Raw genomic sequence first — 16,165 nt, 5'->3', positions numbered from 1 at the left:
CTTCATTTTTTAAACCTTTTTCTTGTAATGTATAGGTTTTCTTTCTCCTTTATGATGTTTGCAACACTTAGTTAGTATATTTGGTTGTTGTATAAAAAAATATACAGGGTGAAGCAAAATTCAAAACCGTAGTATAACAATTATTATTTTTTTTTCAAAAAATGAAGAAATTGCACCAATTAGCGAGTGCCCTGTATGCAAATCTGAACGGTACATGTTCTTTTCCCTCGGTTGTCATTCGTCAGCCATATTGTTATGAGGCAATGAGACATATCATGGAATGAAATGTGTTATGTTCTGTAAAAAGAATAAAACAGTGCAAGATATGATATACACAACATAACTTTCCATTTACGGTAGGGGGCTCTGCTTGCATTCATGTCAGAAAGAGTGTACTGTTCTTCAATTTGAGCTTTATTTCATTAAAATATGTTCAGAAGTTTCGGAGATACAGCTTGAAATATATAGCAGTTAGGAAGTGTGCTCAACAATATAATATATATAAAAATGACATATGTTATATTGTTGAGATGTTGCCTAACAACATATTTATACCAACTAGTATAGTTTTGAAGAAAATTGAAGAAATTTGTGGTTAAAGACGTACGTTTTCTACTTAGGATGAGTGATACGTGGTCTCATCAATACTGCAAGGGTTCCATTGCTCCATAAATAACTACAGGTACTAACTTCATTTTTTAAAACTTTTTCTTGTAATGTATAGGTTTTCTTTCTCCTTTATGATGTTTGCAACACTTAGTTAGTATATTTGGTTGTTGTATGAAAAAAATATACAGGGTGAAGCAAAATTCAAAACCGTAGTATAACAATTATTTTTTTTTTAAAAATGAAGAAATTGCACCAATTAGCGAGTGCCCTGTATGCAAATCTGAACGGTACATGTTCTTTTTCCTCGGTTGTCATTCGTCAGCCATATTGTTATGAGGCAATGAGACATATCATGGAATGAAATGTGTTATGTTCTGTAAAAAGAATAAAACAGTGCAAGATATGATATACACAACATAACTTTCCATTTACGGTAGGGGGCTCTGCTTGCATTCATGTCAGAAAGAGTGTACTGTTCTTCAATTTGAGCTTTATTTCATTAAAATATGTTCAGAAGTTTCGGAGATACAGCTTGAAATATATAGCAGTTAGGAAGTGTGCTCAACAATATAATATATATAAAAATGACATATGTTATATTGTTGAGATGTTGCCTAACAACATATTTATACCAACTAGTATAGTTTTGAAGAAAATTGAAGAAATTTGTGGTTAAAGACGTACGTTTTCTACTTAGGATGAGTGATACGTGGTCTCATCAATACTGCAAGGGTTCCATTGCTCCATAAATAACTACAGGTACTAACTTCATTTTTTAAACCTTTTTCTTGTAATGTATAGGATTTCTTTCTCCTTTATGATGTTTGCAACACTTAGTTAGTATATTTGGTTGTTGTATGAAAAAAATATACAGGGTGAAGCAAAATTCAAAACCGTAGTATAACAATTATTTTTTTTAAAAAAAATGAAGAAATTGCACCAATTAGCGAGTGCCCTGTATGCAAATCTGAACGGTACATGTTCTTTTTCCTCGGTTGTCATTCGTCAGCCATATTGTTATGAGGCAATGAGACATATCATGGAATGAAATGTGTTATGTTCTGTAAAAAGAATAAAACAGTGCAAGATATGATATACACAACATAACTTTCCATTTACGGTAGGGGGCTCTGCTTGCATTCATGTCAGAAAGAGTGTACTGTTCTTCAATTTGAGCTTTATTTCATTAAAATATGTTCAGAAGTTTCGGAGATACAGCTTGAAATATATAGCAGTTAGGAAGAGTGCTCAACAATATAATATATATAATAATGACATATGTTATATTGTTGAGATGTTGCCTAACAACATATTTATACCAACTAGTATAGTTTTGAAGAAAATTGAAGAAATTTGTGGTTAAAGACGTACGTTTTCTACTTAGGATGAGTGATACGTGGTCTCATCAATACTGCAAGGGTTCCATTGCTCCATAAATAACTACAGGTACTAACTTCATTTTTTAAACCTTTTTCTTGTAATGTATAGGTTTTCTTTCTCCTTTATGATGTTTGCAACACTTAGTTAGTATATTTGGTTGTTGTATGAAAAAAATATACAGGGTGAAGCAAAATTCAAAACCGTAGTATAACAATTATTTTTTTTTTTCAAAAAATGAAGAAATTGCACCAATTAGCGAGTGCCCTGTATGCAAATCTGAACGGTACATGTTCTTTTTCCTCGGTTGTCATTCGTCAGCCATATTGTTATGTGGCAATGAGACATATCATGGAATGAAATGTGTTATGTTCTGTAAAAAGAATAAAACAGTGCAAGATATGATATACACAACATAACTTTCCATTTACGGTAGGGGGCTCTGCTTGCATTCATGTCAGAAAGTGTGTACTGTTCTTCAATTTGAGCTTTATTTCATTAAAATATGTTCAGAAGTTTCGGAGATACAGCTTGAAATATATAGCAGTTAGGAAGAGTGCTCAACAATATAATGTATATAATAATGACATATGTTATATTGTTGAGATGTTGCCTAACAACATATTTATACCAACTAGTATAGTTTTGAAGAAAATTGAAGAAATTTGTGGTTAAAGACGTACGTTTTCTACTTAGGATGAGTGATACGTGGTCTCATCAATACTGCAAGGGTTCCATTCCTCCATATATAACTACAGGTACTAACTTCATTTTTAAACCTTTTTCTAATAATGTATAGGTTTTCTTTCTCCTTTATGATGTTTGCAACACTTAGTTAGTATATTTGGTTGTTGTATGAAAAAAATATACAGGGTGAAGCAAAATTCAAAACCGTAGTATAACAATTATTATTTTTTTTCAAAAAATGAAGAAATTGCACCAATTAGCGAGTGCCCTGTATGCAAATCTGAACGGTACATGTTCTTTTTCCTCGGTTGTCATTCGTCAGCCATATTGTTATGAGGCAATGAGACATATCATGGAATGAAATGTGTTATGTTCTGTAAAAAGAATAAAACAGTGCAAGATATGATATACACAACATAACTTTCCGTTTACGGTAGGGGGCTCTGCTTGCATTCCTATCAGAAATAGTGTAAACTCTTCAATTTGAGCTTTATTGCATTAAAATATGTTCAGAAGTTTCGGAGATATAGCCTGAAATATATAGCAGTTAGGAAGAGTGCTCAACAATATAATATATATAAAAATGACATATGTTATATTGTTCAGATGTTGCCTAACAACATATTTATACCAACTAGTATAGTTTTGAAGAAAATTGAAGAAATTTGTGGTTAAAGACGTACGTTTTCTACTTAGGATGAGTGATACGTGGTCTCATCAATACTGCAAGGGTTCCATTGCTCCATAAATAACTACAGGTACTAACTTCATTTTTTAAAACTTTTTCTTGTAATGTATAGGTTTTCTTTCTCCTTTATGATGTTTGCAACACTTAGTTAGTATATTTGGTTGTTGTATGAAAAAAATATACAGGGTGAAGCAAAATTCAAAACCGTAGTATAACAATTATTTTTTTTTTTAAAAAAATGAAGAAATTGCACCAATTAGCGAGTGCCCTGTATGCAAATCTGAACGGTACATGTTCTTTTTCCTCGGTTGTCATTCGTCAGCCATATTGTTATGAGGCAATGAGACATATCATGGAATGAAATGTGTTATGTTCTGTAAAAAGAATAAAACAGTGCAAGATATGATATACACAACATAACTTTCCATTTACGGTAGGGGGCTCTGCTTGCATTCATGTCAGAAAGAGTGTACTGTTCTTCAATTTGAGCTTTATTTCATTAAAATATGTTCAGAAGTTTCGGAGATACAACTTGAAATATATAGCAGTTAGGAAGTGTGCTCAACAATATAATATATATAAAAATGACATATGTTATATTGTTGAGATGTTGCCTAACAACATATTTATACCAACTAGTATAGTTTTGAAGAAAATTGAAGAAATTTGTGGTTAAAGACGTACGTTTTCTACTTAGGATGAGTGATACGTGGTCTCATCAATACTGCAAGGGTTCCATTGCTCCATAAATAACTACAGGCACTAACTTCATTTTTTAAACCTTTTTCTTGTAATGTATAGGATTTCTTTCTCCTTTATGATGTTTGCAACACTTAGTTAGTATATTTGGTTGTTGTATGAAAAAAATATACAGGGTGAAGCAAAATTCAAAACCGTAGTATAACAATTATTTTTTTTTAAAAAAATGAAGAAATTGCACCAATTAGCGAGTGCCCTGTATGCAAATCTGAACGGTACATGTTCTTTTTCCTCGGTTGTCATTCGTCAGCCATATTGTTATGAGGCAATGAGACATATCATGGAATGAAATGTGTTATGTTCTGTAAAAAGAATAAAACAGTGCAAGATATGATATACACAACATAACTTTCCATTTACGGTAGGGGGATCTGCTTGCATTCATGTCAGAAAGAGTGTACTGTTCTTCAATTTGAGCTTTATTTCATTAAAATATGTTCAGAAGTTTCGGAGATACAGCTTGAAATATATAGCAGTTAGGAAGAGTGCTCAACAATATAATATATATAATAATGACATATGTTATATTGTTGAGATGTTGCCTAACAACATATTTATACCAACTAGTATAGTTTTGAAGAAAATTGAAGAAATTTGTGGTTAAAGACGTACGTTTTCTACTTAGGATGAGTGATACGTGGTCTCATCAATACTGCAAGGGTTCCATTGCTCCATAAATAACTACAGGTACTAACTTCATTTTTTAAACCTTTTTCTTGTAATGTATAGGTTTTCTTTCTCCTTTATGATGTTTGCAACACTTAGTTAGTATATTTGGTTGTTGTATGAAAAAAATATACAGGGTGAAGCAAAATTCAAAACCGTAGTATAACAATTATTTTTTTTTCAAAAAATGAAGAAATTGCACAAATTAGCGAGTGCCCTGTATGCAAATCTGAACGGTACATGTTCTTTTTCCTCGGTTGTCATTCGTCAGCCATATTGTTATGAGGCAATGAGACATATCATGGAATGAAATGTGTTATGTTCTGTAAAAAGAATAAAACAGTGCAAGATATGATATACACAACATAACTTTCCATTTACGGTAGGGGACTCTGCTTGCATTCATGTCAGAAAGTGTGTACTGTTCTTCAATTTGAGCTTTACTTCATTAAAATATGTTCAGAAGTTTCGGAGATACAGCTTGAAATATATAGCAGTTAGGAAGAGTGCTCAACAATATAATGTATATAATAATGACATATGTTATATTGTTGAGATGTTGCCTAACAACATATTTATACCAACTAGTATAGTTTTGAAGAAAATTGAAGAAATTTGTGGTTAAAGACGTACGTTTTCTACTTAGGATGAGTGATACGTGGTCTCATCAATACTGCAAGGGTTCCATTCCTCCATATATAACTACAGGTACTAACTTCATTTTTAAACCTTTTTCTAATAATGTATAGGTTTTCTTTCTCCTTTATGATGTTTGCAACACTTAGTTAGTATATTTGGTTGTTGTATGAAAAAAATATACAGGGTGAAGCAAAATTCAAAACCGTAGTATAACAATTATTATTTTTTTTCAAAAAATGAAGAAATTGCACCAATTAGCGAGTGCCCTGTATGCAAATCTGAACGGTACATGTTCTTTTTCCTCGGTTGTCATTCGTCAGCCATATTGTTATGAGGCAATGAGACATATCATGGAATGAAATGTGTTATGTTCTGTAAAAAGAATAAAACAGTGCAAGATATGATATACACAACATAACTTTCCGTTTACGGTAGGGGGCTCTGCTTGCATTCCTATCAGAAAGAGTGTAAGCTCTTCAATTTGAGCTTTATTGCATTAAAATATGTTCAGAAGTTTCGGAGATATAGCCTGAAATATATAGCAGTTAGGAAGAGTGCTCAACAATATAATATATATAAAAATGACATATGTTATATTGTTGAGATGTTGCCTAACAACATATTTATACCAACTAGTATAGTTTTGAAGAAAATTGAAGACATTTGTGGTTAAAGACGTATGTTTTCTACTTAGGATGAGTGATACGTGGTCTCATCAATATTGCAAGGGTTTCATTGCTCCATATATAACAACAGGTACTAACTTCATTTTTTAAAAATTTTTCTTGTAATGTATAGGATTTCTTTCTCCTTTATGATGTTTGCAACTCTTAGTTAGTATATTTGGTTGCTGTATGAAAAAAAATATACAGGGTGAAGCAAAATTCAAAACCGTAGTATAACAATTATTATTTTTTTTTCAAAAAATGAAGAAATTGCACCAATTAGCAAGTGCCCTGTATGCAAATCTCAACGGTACATGTTCTTTTTCCTCGGTTGTCATTCGTCAGCCATATTGTTATGAGGCAATGAGACATATCATGGAATGAAATGTGTTATGTTCTGTAAAAAGAATAAAACAGTGCAAGATATGATATACACAACATAACTTTCCATTTACGGTAGGGGGCTCTGCTTGCATTCATGTCAGAAAGAGTGTACTGTTCTTCAATTTGAGCTTTATTTCATTAAAATAAGTTCAGAAGTTTCGGAGATACAGCTTGAAATATATAGCAGTTAGGAAGAGTGCTCAACAATATAATATATATAAAAATGACATATGTTATATTGTTGAGATGTTGCCTAACAACATATTTATACCAACTAGTATAGTTTTGAAGAAAATTGAAGAAATTTGTGGTTAAAGACGTACGTTTTCTACTTAGGATGAGTGATACGTGGTCTCATCAATACTGCAAGGGTTCCATTCCTCCATATGTAACTACAGGTACTAACTTCATTTTTTAAACCTTTTTCTTGTAATGTATAGGTTTCCTTTCTCCTTTATGATGTTTGCAACACTTAGTTAGTATATTTGGTTGTTGTATAAAAAAATATACAGGGTGAAGCAAAATTCAAAACCGTAGTATAACAATTATTTTTTTTTTTCAAAAAATGAAGAAATTGCACCAATTAGCGAGTGCCCTGTATGCAAATCTGAACGGTACATGTTCTTTTTCCTCGGTTGTCATTCGTCAGCCATATTGTTATGAGGCAATGAGACATATCATGGAATGAAATGTGTTATGTTCTGTAAAAAGAATAAAACAGTGCAAGATATGATATACACAACATAACTTTCCATTTACGGTAGGGGGCTCTGCTTGCATTCATGTCAGAAAGAGTGTACTGTTCTTCAATTTGAGCTTTATTTCATTAAAATATGTTCAGAAGTTTCGGAGATACAGCTTGAAATATATAGCAGTTAGGAAGTGTGCTCAACAATATAATATATATAAAAATGACATATGTTATATTGTTCAGATGTTGCCTAACAACATATTTATACCAACTAGTATAGTTTTGAAGAAAATTGAAGAAATTTGTGGTTAAAGACGTACGTTTTCTACTTAGGATGAGTGATACGTGGTCTCATCAATACTGCAAGGGTTCCATTGCTCCATAAATAACTACAGGTACTAACTTCATTTTTTAAAACTTTTTCTTGTAATGTATAGGTTTTCTTTCTCCTTTATGATGTTTGCAACACTTAGTTAGTATATTTGGTTGTTGTATGAAAAAAATATACAGGGTGAAGCAAAATTCAAAACCGTAGTATAACAATTATTTTTTTTTAAAAAAATGAAGAAATTGCACCAATTAGCGAGTGCCCTGTATGCAAATCTGAACGGTACATGTTCTTTTTCCTCGGTTGTCATTCGTCAGCCATATTGTTATGAGGCAATGAGACATATCATGGAATGAAATGTGTTATGTTCTGTAAAAAGAATAAAACAGTGCAAGATATGATATACAAAATATAACTTTCCATTTACGGTAGGGGGCTCTGCTTGCATTCATGTCAGAAAGAGTGTACTGTTCTTCAATTTGAGCTTTATTTCATTAAAATATGTTCAGAAGTTTCGGAGATACAGCTTGAAATATATAGCAGTTAGGAAGTGTGCTCAACAATATAATATATATAAAAATGACATATGTTATATTGTTGAGATGTTGCCTAACAACATATTTATACCAACTAGTATAGTTTTGAAGAAAATTGAAGAAATTTGTGGTTAAAGACGTACGTTTTCTACTTAGGATGAGTGATACGTGGTCTCATCAATACTGCAAGGGTTCCATTGCTCCATAAATAACTACAGGTACTAACTTCATTTTTTAAATCTTTTTCTTGTAATGTATAGGATTTCTTTCTCCTTTATGATGTTTGCAACACTTAGTTAGTATATTTGGTTGTTGTATGAAAAAAATATACAGGGTGAAGCAAAATTCAAAACCGTAGTATAACAATTATTTTTTTTTTAAAAAAATGAAGAAATTGCACCAATTAGCGAGTGCCCTGTATGCAAATCTGAACGGTACATGTTCTTTTTCCTCGGTTGTCATTCGTCAGCCATATTGTTATGAGGCAATGAGACATATCATGGAATGAAATGTGTTATGTTCTGTAAAAAGAATAAAACAGTGCAAGATATGATATACACAACATAACTTTCCATTTACGGTAGGGGGCTCTGCTTGCATTCATGTCAGAAAGAGTGTACTGTTCTTCAATTTGAGCTTTATTTCATTAAAATATGTTCAGAAGTTTCGGAGATACAGCTTGAAATATATAGCAGTTAGGAAGAGTGCTCAACAATATAATATATATAATAATGACATATGTTATATTGTTGAGATGTTGCCTAACAACATATTTATACCAACTAGTATAGTTTTGAAGAAAATTGAAGAAATTTGTGGTTAAAGACGTACGTTTTCTACTTAGGATGAGTGATACGTGGTCTCATCAATACTGCAAGGGTTCCATTGCTCCATAAATAACTACAGGTACTAACTTCATTTTTTAAACCTTTTTCTTGTAATGTATAGGTTTTCTTTCTCCTTTATGATGTTTGCAACACTTAGTTAGTATATTTGGTTGTTGTATGAAAAAAATATACAGGGTGAAGCAAAATTCAAAACCGTAGTATAACAATTATTTTTTTTTCAAAAAATGAAGAAATTGCACCAATTAGCGAGTGCCCTGTATGCAAATCTGAACGGTACATGTTCTTTTTCCTCGGTTGTCATTCGTCAGCCATATTGTTATGAGGCAATGAGACATATCATGGAATGAAATGTGTTATGTTCTGTAAAAAGAATAAAACAGTGCAAGATATGATATACACAACATAACTTTCCATTTACGGTAGGGGGCTCTGCTTGCATTCATGTCAGAAAGTGTGTACTGTTCTTCAATTTGAGCTTTATTTCATTAAAATATGTTCAGAAGTTTCGGAGATACAGCTTGAAATATATAGCAGTTAGGAAGAGTGCTCAACAATATAATGTATATAATAATGACATATGTTATATTGTTGAGATGTTGCCTAACAACATATTTATACCAACTAGTATAGTTTTGAAGAAAATTGAAGAAATTTGTGGTTAAAGACGTACGTTTTCTACTTAGGATGAGTGATACGTGGTCTCATCAATACTGCAAGGGTTCCATTCCTCCATATATAACTACAGGTACTAACTTCATTTTTAAACCTTTTTCTAATAATGTATAGGTTTTCTTTCTCCTTTATGATGTTTGCAACACTTAGTTAGTATATTTGGTTGTTGTATGAAAAAAATATACAGGGTGAAGCAAAATTCAAAACCGTAGTATAACAATTATTATTTTTTTTCAAAAAATGAAGAAATTGCACCAATTAGCGAGTGCCCTGTATGCAAATCTGAACGGTACATGTTCTTTTTCCTCGGTTGTCATTCGTCAGCCATATTGTTATGAGGCAATGAGACATATCATGGAATGAAATGTGTTATGTTCTGTAAAAAGAATAAAACAGTGCAAGATATGATATACACAACATAACTTTCCGTTTACGGTAGGGGGCTCTGCTTGCATTCCTATCAGAAAGAGTGTAAACTCTTCAATTTGAGCTTTATTGCATTAAAATATGTTCAGAAGTTTCGGAGATATAGCCTGAAATATATAGCAGTTAGGAAGAGAGCTCAACAATATAATATATATAAAAATGACATATGTTATATTGTTCAGATGTTGCCTAACAACATATTTATACCAACTAGTATAGTTTTGAAGAAAATTGAAGAAATTTGTGGTTAAAGACGTACGTTTTCTACTTAGGATGAGTGATACGTGGTCTCATCAATACTGCAAGGGTTCCATTGCTCCATAAATAACTACAGGTACTAACTTCATTTTTTAAAACTTTTTCTTGTAATGTATAGGTTTTCTTTCTCCTTTATGATGTTTGCTACACTTAGTTAGTATATTTGGTTGTTGTATGAAAAAAATATACAGGGTGAAGCAAAATTCAAAACCGTAGTATAACAATTATTTTTTTTTTAAAAAATGAAGAAATTGCACCAATTAGCGAGTGCCCTGTATGCAAATCTGAACGGTACATGTTCTTTTTCCTCGGTTGTCATTCGTCAGCCATATTGTTATGAGGCAATGAGACATATCATGGAATGAAATGTGTTATGTTCTGTAAAAAGAATAAAACAGTGCAAGATATGATATACACAACATAACTTTCCGTTTACGGTAGGGGGCTCTGCTTGCATTCATGTCAGAAAGAGTGTACTGTTCTTCAATTTGAGCTTGATTTCATTAAAATATGTTCAGAAGTTTCGGAGATACAGCTTGAAATATATAGCAGTTAGGAAGTGTGCTCAACAATATAATATATATAAAAATGACATATGTTATATTGTTGAGATGTTGCCTAACAACATATTTATACCAACTAGTATAGTTTTGAAGAAAATTGAAGAAATTTGTGGTTAAAGACGTACGTTTTCTACTTAGGATGAGTGATACGTGGTCTCATCAATACTGCAAGGGTTCCATTGCTCCATAAATAACTACAGGTACTAACTTCATTTTTTAAACCTTTTTCTTGTGATGTATAGGATTTCTTTCTCCTTTATGATGTTTGCAACACTTAGTTAGTATATTTGGTTGTTGTATGAAAAAAATATACAGGGTGAAGCAAAATTCAAAACCGTAGTATAACAATTATTTTTTTTTAAAAAAATGAAGAAATTGCACCAATTAGCGAGTGCCCTGTATGCAAATCTGAACGGTACATGTTCTTTTTCCTCGGTTGTCATTCGTCAGCCATATTGTTATGAGGCAATGAGACATATCATGGAATGAAATGTGTTATGTTCTGTAAAAAGAATAAAACAGTGCAAGATATGATATACACAACATAACTTTCCATTTACGGTAGGGGGATCTGCTTGCATTCATGTCAGAAAGAGTGTACTGTTCTTCAATTTGAGCTTGATTTCATTAAAATATGTTCAGAAGTTTCGGAGATACAGCTTGAAATATATAGCAGTTAGGAAGAGTGCTCAAGAATATAATATATATAATAATGACATATGTTATATTGTTGAGATGTTGCCTAACAACATATTTATACCAACTAGTATAGTTTTGAAGAAAATTGAAGAAATTTGTGGTTAAAGACGTACGTTTTCTACTTAGGATGAGTGATACGTGGTCTCATCAATACTGCAAGGGTTATATTGCTCCATAAATAACTACAGGTACTAACTTCATTTTTTAAACCTTTTTCTTGTAATGTATAGGTTTTCTTTCTCCTTTATGATGTTTGCAACACTTAGTTAGTATATTTGGTTGTTGTATGAAAAAAATATACAGGGTGAAGCAAAATTCAAAACCGTAGTATAACAATTATTTTTTTTTCAAAAAATGAAGAAATTGCACCAATTAGCGAGTGCCCTGTATGCAAATCTGAACGGTACATGTTCTTTTTCCTCGGTTGTCATTCGTCAGCCATATTGTTATGAGGCAATGAGACATATCATGGAATGAAATGTGTTATGTTCTGTAAAAAGAATAAAACAGTGCAAGATATGATATACACAACATAACTTTCCATTTACGGTAGGGGGCTCTGCTTGCATTCATGTCAGAAAGTGTGTACTGTTCTTCAATTTGAGCTTTATTTCATTAAAATATGTTCAGAAGTTTCGGAGATACAGCTTGAAATATATAGCAGTTAGGAAGAGTGCTCAACAATATAATGTATATAATAATGACATATGTTATATTGTTGAGATGTTGCCTAACAACATATTTATACCAACTAGTATAGTTTTGAAGAAAATTGAAGAAATTTGTGGTTAAAGACGTACGTTTTCTACTTAGGATGAGTGATACGTGGTCTCATCAATACTGCAAGGGTTCCATTCCTCCATATATAACTACAGGTACTAACTTCATTTTTAAACCTTTTTCTAATAATGTATAGGTTTTCTTTCTCCTTTATGATGTTTGCAACACTTAGTTAGTATATTTGGTTGTTGTATGAAAAAAATATACAGGGTGAAGCAAAATTCAAAACCGTAGTATAACAATTATTATTTTTTTTCAAAAAATGAAGAAATTGCACCAATTAGCGAGTGCCCTGTATGCAAATCTGAACGGTACATGTTCTTTTTCCTCGGTTGTCATTCGTCAGCCATATTGTTATGAGGCAATGAGACATATCATGGAATGAAATGTGTTATGTTCTGTAAAAAGAATAAAACAGTGCAAGATATGATATACACAACATAACTTTCCGTTTACGGTAGGGGGCTCTGCTTGCATTCCTATCGGAAAGAGTGTAAACTCTTCAATTTGAGCTTTATTGCATTAAAATATGTTCAGAAGTTTCGGAGATATAGCCTGAAATATATAGCAGTTAGGAAGAGTGCTCAACAATATAATATATATAAAAATGACATATGTTATATTGTTGAGATGTTGCCTAACAACATATTTATACCAACTAGTATAGTTTTGAAGAAAATTGAAGACATTTGTGGTTAAAGACGTACGTTTTCTACTTAGGATGAGTGATACGTGGTCTCATCAATATTGCAAGGGTTCCATTGCTCCATATATAACAACAGGTACTAACTTCATTTTTTAAAAATTTTTCTTGTAATGTATAGGATTTCTTTCTCCTTTATGATGTTTGCAACACTTAGTTAGTATATTTGGTTGCTGTATGAAAAAAAAATATACAGGGTGAAGCAAAATTCAAAACCGTAGTATAACAATTATTATTTTTTTTTCAAAAAATGAAGAAATTGCACCAATTAGCAAGTGCCCTGTATGCAAATCTCAACGGTACATGTTCTTTTTCCTCGGTTGTCATTCGTCAGCCATATTGTTATGAGGCAATGAGACATATCATGGAATGAAATGTGTTATGTTCTGTAAAAAGAATAAAACAGTGCAAGATATGATATACACAACATAACTTTCCATTTACGGTAGGGGGCTCTGCTTGCATTCATGTCAAAAAGAGTGTACTGTTCTTCAATTTGAGCTTTATTTCATTAAAATATGTTCAGAAGTTTCGGAGATACAGCTTGAAATATATAGCAGTTAGGAAGTGTGCTCAACAATATAATATATATAAAAATGACATATGTTATATTGTTCAGATGTTGCCTAACAACATATTTATACCAACTAGTATAGTTTTGAAGAAAATTGAAGAAATTTGTGGTTAAAGACGTACGTTTTCTACTTAGGATGAGTGATACGTGGTCTCATCAATACTGCAAGGGTTCCATTGCTCCATAAATAACTACAGGTACTAACTTCATTTTTTAAAACTTTTTCTTGTAATGTATAGGTTTTCTTTCTCCTTTATGATGTTTGCAACACTTAGTTAGTATATTTGGTTGTTGTATGAAAAAAATATACAGGGTGAAGCAAAATTCAAAACCGTAGTATAACAATTATTTTTTTTTTTAAAAATGAAGAAATTGCACCAATTAGCGAGTGCCCTGTATGCAAATCTGAACGGTACATGTTCTTTTTCCTCGGTTGTCATTCGTCAGCCATATTGTTATGAGGCAATGAGACATATCATGGAATGAAATGTGTTATGTTCTGTAAAAAGAATAAAACAGTGCAAGATATGATATACAAAACATAACTTTCCATTTACGGTAGGGGGCTCTGCTTGCATTCATGTCAGAAAGAGTGTACTGTTCTTCAATTTGAGCTTTATTTCATTAAAATATGTTCAGAAGTTTCGGAGATACAGCTTGAAATATATAGCAGTTAGGAAGTGTGCTCAACAATATAATATATATAAAAATGACATATGTTATATTGTTGAGATGTTGCCTAACAACATATTTATACCAACTAGTATAGTTTTGAAGAAAATTGAAGAAATTTGTGGTTAAAGACGTACGTTTTCTACTTAGGATGAGTGATACGTGGTCTCATCAATACTGCAAGGGTTCCATTGCTCCATAAATAACTACAGGTACTAACTTCATTTTTTAAATCTTTTTCTTGTAATGTATAGGATTTCTTTCTCCTTTATGATGTTTGCAACACTTAGTTAGTATATTTGGTTGTTGTATGAAAAAAATATACAGGGTGAAGCAAAATTCAAAACCGTAGTATAACAATTTTTTTTTTAAAAAAATGAAGAAATTGCACCAATTAGCGAGTGCCCTGTATGCAAATCTGAACGGTACATGTTCTTTTTCCTCGGTTGTCATTCGTCAGCCATATTGTTATGAGGCAATGAGACATATCATGGAATGAAATGTGTTATGTTCTGTAAAAAGAATAAAACAGTGCAAGATATGATATACACAACATAACTTTCCATTTACGGTAGGGGGCTCTGCTTGCATTCATGTCAGAAAGAGTGTACTGTTCTTCAATTTGAGCTTTATTTCATTAAAATATGTTCAGAAGTTTCGGAGATACAGCTTGAAATATATAGCAGTTAGGAAGAGTGCTCAACAATATAATATATATAATAATGACATATGTTATATTGTTGAGATGTTGCCTAACAACATATTTATACCAACTAGTATAGTTTTGAAGAAAATTGAAGAAATTTGTGGTTAAAGACGTACGTTTTCTACTTAGGATGAGTGATACGTGGTCTCATCAATACTGCAAGGGTTCCATTGCTCCATAAATAACTACAGGTACTAACTTCATTTTTTAAACCTTTTTCTTGTAATGTATAGGTTTTCTTTCTCCTTTATGATGTTTGCAACACTTAGTTAGTATATTTGGTTGTTGTATGAAAAAAATATACAGGGTGAAGCAAAATTCAAAACCGTAGTATAACAATTATTTTTTTTCAAAAAATGAAGAAATTGCACCAATTAGCGAGTGCCCTGTATGCAAATCTGAACGGTACATGTTCTTTTTCCTCGGTTGTCATTCGTCAGCCATATTGTTATGAGGCAATGAGACATATCATGGAATGAAATGTGTTATGTTCTGTAAAAAGAATAAAACAGTGCAAGATATGATATACACAACATAACTTTCCATTTACGGTAGGGGGCTCTGCTTGCATTCATGTCAGAAAGAGTGTACTGTTCTTCAATTTGAGCTTTATTTCATTAAAATATGTTCAGAAGTTTCGGAGATACAGCTTGAAATATATAGCAGTTAGGAAGAGTGCTCAACAATATAATGTATATAATAATGACATATGTTATATTGTTGAGATGTTGCCTAACAACATATTTATACCAACTAGTATAGTTTTGAAGAAAATTGAAGAAATTTGTGGTTAAAGACGTACGTTTTCTACTTAGGATGAGTGATACGTGGTCTCATCAATACTGCAAGGGTTCCATTCCTCCATATATAACTACAGGTACTAACTTCATTTTTAAACCTTTTTCTAATAATGTATAGGTTTTCTTTCTCCTTTATGATGTTTGCAACACTTAGTTAGTATATTTGGTTGTTGTATGAAAAAAATATACAGGGTGAAGCAAAATTCAAAACCGTAGTATAACAATTATTATTTTTTTTCAAAAAATGAAGAAATTGCACCAATTAGCGAGTGCCCTGTATGCAAATCTGAACGGTACATGTTCTTTTTCCTCGGTTGTCATTCGTCAGCCATATTGTTATGAGGCAATGAGACATATCATGGAATGAAATGTGTTATGTTCTGTAAAAAGAATAAAACAGTGCAAGATATGATATACACAACATAACTTTCCATT

This window comes from Thermobia domestica, chromosome 8 (assembly GCF_964235325.1).
Source record: "Thermobia domestica chromosome 8, izTheDome1.hap1.1, whole genome shotgun sequence".
Classification (NCBI taxonomy): Eukaryota; Metazoa; Arthropoda; class Insecta; order Zygentoma; family Lepismatidae; genus Thermobia; species Thermobia domestica.
Note: the sequence above shows the minus strand (reverse complement) of the source record.